Here is a 6,000-nt window from a genome sequence, read left to right as displayed (position 1 = left end):
ATTTGGACAATCTTACCGATGATCCAGGAAGGTCAATATGACTACTGTGGATTTAAGGGATGCGCACCTTCATATTCCTATCCACAAAGATCACCATCAGTTCCTAAGGTTCGCCTTTCTGGACAAGCATTACCAGTTCGTGGCCCTTCCCTTCAGGTTGGCCACCGCTCCCAGAATTTTCACAAAGGTGTTAGGGTCCCTTCTAGCGGTACTAAGACCGCGGGGCATTGCAGTAGCACCTTATCTAGACGACATCTTAATACAGGCGTCGTCTTTTCACAGAGCCAAGGCTCATACGGAAATTGTTCTGGCCTTTCTAAGGTCTCACGGGTGGAAGGTGAACGTCGAAAAAAGTCATCTGTCCCCGCTCACAAGGGTTCCCTTCCTGGGAACACTAATAGACTCGGTAGAAATGAAAATATTTCTGACAGAGGTCAGGAAGCTAAAGCTTTTAACTACTTGCCGAGTTCTTCATTCCATTCCTCGGCCATCTGTAGCTCAGTGCATGGAGGTAATCGGATTAATGGTTGCAGCAATGGACGTAGTCCCTCTTTCCAGAATACATCTCAGACCACTGCAACTGTGCATGCTCAAACAGTGGAATGGAGATTATGCAGATTTGACTCCTCAAATACAACTGGACCAGAAAACCAGAGATTCTCTTCTCTGGTGGTTGTCTCAGGATCACCTGTCTCAGGGAACGTGCTTCCGCAGACCGGAGTGGATCATTGTAACGACCAACGCCAGTCTGTTAGGCTGGGGCGCGGTCTGGGACTCCCTGAAAGCTCAGGGCCTATGGTCTCGGGAAGAGTCTCTTCTCCCGATAAACATTTTGGAACTGAGAGCGATATTCAACACGCTCCAGACATGGCCTCAACTAGCGGCGGCCAAATTCATCAGATTTCAGTCGGACAACATCACAACTGTAGCGTACATCAATCATCAGGGAGGAAAAAAGAGTTCCCTAGCGATGAAGGAAGTATCCAAGTTCATCAAATGGGCGGAGGATCACTTCTGCCATCTATCTGCAATTCACATCCCAGGAGTAGACAACTGGGAGGCGGATTTTCTAAGTCGTCAGACTTTTCACCCGGGGGAGTGGGAACTCCACCCGGAGGTTTTTGCTCAGCTGACCCAGCTATGGGGCATTCCAGAATTGGATCTGATGGCGTCCCGTCAGAACACCAAACTTCCTCTCTACGGATCCAGGTCCAGGGACCCCAAGGCGGCATTGATAGATGCTCTAGCAGCGCCTTGGTCCTTCAATCTGGCTTATGTCTTTCCACCGTTTCCCCTTCTCCCTCGGCTGGTAGCCAGAATCAAACAGGAGAAGGTTTCGGTAAGCGCCTGCGTGGTCGCGCAGGACTTGGTATGCAGACCTAGTGGACATGTCATCTGTTCCACCATGGATACTGCCATCGAGGCAGGATCTTCTAATACAGGGTCCATTCAAGCAACCAAATCTAGTTTCTCTGCAACTGACTGCTTGGAGATTGAACGCTTAATTCTATCTAAGCGTGGGTTCTCTGAATCAGTTATAGATACTCTGATCCAGACTAGAAATCCTGTCACCAGGAAAATTTACCATAAGATATGGCGGAAATATCTTTGTTGGTGTGAATCCAAGGGTTACTCGTGGATTAAGATTAGGATTCCAAGGATATTGTCTTTTCACCAAGAAGGATTGGAGAAAGGCTTGTCAGCTAGTTCCTTAAAAGGACAGATATCTGCTCTGTCTATCCTGTTACACAAGCGTCTGGCAGAAGTACCAGACGTTCAAGCGTTTGCACAGGCTTTAGTAAGAATCAAGCCTGTCTATAAACCTGTGGCTCCTCCATGGAGTCTAAATTTAGTTCTTTCAGTTCTTCAATGGGTTCCGTTTGAAACTTTACATTCCATAGATATTAAGTTATTATCTTGGAAAGTTTTGTTTTTGGTAGCTATATCTTCTGCTCGAAGAGTTTCAGAATTGTCTGCTTTGCAGTGTAATTCACCCTATCTGGTGTTCCATGCAGATAAGGTAGTTTTGCGTACCAAACCTGGTTTTCTTCCTAAAGTGGTTTCTAATAGGAACATTAACCATGAAATCATTGTTCCTTCTCTGTGTCCTAATCCATCTTCAAAGAAGGAACGACTGTTACACAAACTTGATGTGGTTCGTGCTTTATAATTCTATTTACAAGCAACTAAAGATTTCAGACAAACATCATCCTTGTTTGTTGTTTATTCTGGTAAGAGGAGAGGTCAGAAAGCGACTGCTACCTCTCTTTGCTTTTGGCTGAAAAGCATCATCCGATTGGCTTATGAGACTGCTGGACAGCAGCCTCCTGAACGAATTACCGCTCTTTCTACCAGAGCTGTGGCTTCCACATGGGCTTTCAAGAATGAGGCTTCTGTTGAACAGATTTGTAAGGCAGCGACTTGGTCTTCACTGCATACTTTTGCCAAATTTTACAAATTCGATACTTTTGCTTCTTCTGAGGCTATTTTTGGGAGAAAGGTCTTGCAAACAGTGGTGCCTTCCGTTTCGGTTACCTGTCTTGTTCCCTCCCTTCATCCTAAAGCTTTGGTATTGGTATCCCACAAGTAAGGATGAATCCGTGGGCTGGATACTCCTTGCAAGAGAAAACAGAATTTATGCTTACCTGATAAATTACTTTCTCTTGCGGTGTATCCAGTCCACGGCCCGCCCTGGCAATTAAGTCAGGTTAAAATTTCTTGTTTAAACTACAGTCACCACTGCACCCTATGGTTTCTCCTTTTTCTCCTAACCGCCGGTCGAATGACTGGGGGGGCGGAGCCTGAGGGGGAGCTATATGGACAGCTCTGCTGTGTGCTCTCTTTGCCACTTCCTGTAGGGAATGAAAATATCCCACAAGTAAGGATGAATCCGTGGACTGGATACACCGCAAGAGAAAGTAATTTATCAGGTAAGCATAAATTCAGTTTTTTATATAGCATTGAACCTCAACCCAGCCAAAGGCTTAAATACTCCTCCCACTTGCGTGTCTACAAAGTCCATATGTTTTCTTGCGATTGTGTTCGTGCCCGATTGCCCCAGGTCTCTCGGGCCACACAAGGGCATGTGCAGTTCCCTGCGGGTGTAACTGTTCCTGAGTGTTGTGCCTTTCATTACAGGGTGGCTCGCCTTCGTGTTCTACTCAGACACGTTTTTGAGCTGTTTGGGGACCCTACCCTTCTCGGTTACGGGATTCATCAGTATCCTCCTTCGAATGGCTTACCTTGTTAAACATGGGGGATGAAGTAATCTCCTTTAAGTCTTGTTATCGAGATCCTTCCAAGTTTTTGTTGGAAGAACAGGGTTTCTGTTAGGCTGGTCCTGCCGATCTTTCTGTTCTTCTTGAGCGTTAACCCTCGGGTTGCCTGTCATTTTATTTTATCTAGTTAAGATGCATTTTATTTTTCCTTTTCATTCTAAGTTTTCTGCGGGAACTTTCTCTGGGATCGATGCTCGCTGTTTGCTTCTACGGAAGTTGTTCGGGACACGTTAGTCCCATGTTTGTCTGTTTTTTTTTCTTCCTCCCTCTCTGAGGGTGGATTTAGCCTGCTTGGCATTTATGACCCTTGTTGCAGGCTGGTCCTGCTTGGGTTCAGATCTTCTGTCTCGCGGCTTATTCAGACATTTGGCGCCTAATATACCTTGCTGGTCAGGTTGGGGTGCTGAGTGTTTCAACATTACTTATGTTTCTCGTTATTTGTTTTACAAGTTTCAGCTAAACATTCTCAAGAGGACTTATGGGTCAATGTAGCTCTCAGGATTGTTTCAGTCCCAAATAGCCGTCTCTCTGGTGACTGGGTCAGTGAATTTTGCTGCATCACTCTCTGTTGTTTCCGATACCCTTGGAACCTAGAGTATTCCTTCCCACAAGGTGGGAGAATTAAATGGTGTAGCACCTCTTTTCCGCCAGTCGGGGCGGTGTGCCTTTAGGAACTTGTCCTTTTTGGATTTGTTCCTTTAGTGGTTCTCTTCTTCATTGAGACCTTCTGGGACTTTGTCCGTCTCTCCTTGTGGATGGGTCACCTTCGGGGGACTTGGATTTCCTTCCGGAGTTAGTTGTCCCTTTTTTCTGGACATTAGACAGTAGGTCTTTTTGGGCTCAGGTTAGGGGTCCTTCCCCGGTGTTGGGAATGCTCTGCATCTCCTTCTTGGGATAGAAGAGGTCCTATTGGTTTTCCACTCATAGGGTTCTGGTATTGCCATCCAGGTGGCATCCAAGCCCATGTTTTTCTTCCTCTGATTTCGAATCTGAGGTGATGTGGAGGCTTGATGTTGCTCTGTTTGGGTGACTTGTCATCATGGTTCCCTTTTTTGTGTATAGAGCTTGTGGCTAGCTGGACAGCTAGCTCAGCATACTAATGCTTTGTGGCTACTCTGTACTGTAGCAAACCAAGGGTTGCTATTTTGATCCCCGGCGATGTCTTCTCGGGCTTCCTGCTTTCGAGGTTGATAAGTGACACAATGCGCTGCTCATTTTAAGTGGGATTAGCCGCGCTTTTCAAGCACAAAAAGGTTAATGTTGCTTGGACGCCTGTTGGCTCTAGTGTCCTTTTATGATCTTGGTTCATTGGAGTGTTGGGCTCCTGCAAGGGGTGGTCTCTTTTTGGATCGGGACGTGCAAGGGCTTCTTGCTCTTGTTATCCGGGTTATTCTGGATTTTTCCCTAAGAGGTCTGTTTTTTTATGTCAGACGAGGGATTTATGTTCCTGGAAGATTGTTTAATCTAAACATTTGTGGGGCCCGGGCTTCTTGTTCTGATCTTCCGTTTGTCGAGGGTTTCCTATGCGTTTTCTCTTTGTGGATCCCTCTGTGGGATGTTACCGGACCTTATGATCCTAGGACTGGCCTGGGGGTTCCAGTTTCTGGGGTACTTGGGCTTTGCCCTTGTTCTGACTATTCTTTTTTACAACGTGGACAGATTTACTAAGAGCCGGGGCTCTTTGGGCTTGTCTTGTGCGGACGATACGTTTCCCTTGGGACAGCCAACTAATGTGACCTGATGGTGGGCTTTTCTGCCTAGCAAATAGGTTTGCGGTTGCTCAGCTGTCACTTTTGTGCCTGGTATGTGTGCTAGCACAATGGTGTTTTAAGGGGTTCTTTCCGTGTTCGTCAGTGACGTGGTCTTGTGTCCTCACGGTTCTTACTACGACTTCCTGTCTTATGGGCAGGTGTTTATCGACACTCTCCTCTTTAGGGGGCTTGTTGTCGTCCTGACGGAGGTGTGGTTCCTTTTTTAGGGGCCTCTCCTGTGTTCGGTAGCTTGGAACAGATGTTTTATCTGGTTCAGGGATTGGGCTGCTCTTTGAGTTGTTCCTTTCTATCTGGGGAGCTGTTGGCTCCACATTGAGACTTAGTCAGGTAGCTTTGCTAGATCTCTTTGGGTCTAACGCCTGCTCGATTGTCTTTAAGTCGAAGTGGCTGTGTCCATTTTTCCGCCCTTTTGGTGGCCAGTCTTGGGGTTCTTTTCTGTTCCCTTGCTTTTAGATCTGCTGTTGCTTGGGCTGGTCCAGCTAGGTGTAGGATCTGAGATCTGTTTATCCTCAAATCTTGGGGGTGCCAGTGGACCTTTTTGTTAGAGGTTCTGTGCCTCTTCCCTTTTGAGATCTGCGAGTAGGTTTTGCAGCCTGGATTGCCTGGAGTGTGTCCTCTACTTTGGAGGTTGGGCAATCTGCTAGTTCGGCTGCTTTTTCCTTACGGAGAGTGTGTTTTATCTGTGTCTTCCTACGGATGGCAGCGTGTTACTGGACTCAGATGTTTATCTTCTGAGTTTGCTACTTGTAATTTTTCTGTTTGGTCAGTCTCTGAGTTCTGACATTTGATGACTTTGTCTTCAGCTGTCTTTTCGGTGCTGTTGCACGATATTTGGGAGATTTTCTTCTCTTCTGGGGATGCCCGGTTGCTCCTTGTGGGTTGGGTGTCGTCTCGCCTTGTTCTCGGGTCTCTGTGGACTTGGCCTTCTTTTGAAGGTGGCTTTTCCATTA

Source organism: Bombina bombina, chromosome 6, assembly GCF_027579735.1.
Source record: "Bombina bombina isolate aBomBom1 chromosome 6, aBomBom1.pri, whole genome shotgun sequence".
Taxonomy (NCBI): domain Eukaryota; kingdom Metazoa; phylum Chordata; class Amphibia; order Anura; family Bombinatoridae; genus Bombina; species Bombina bombina.
The sequence above is the reverse complement of the archived record's forward strand: the minus strand, read 5'-3'. Positions refer to the sequence as shown.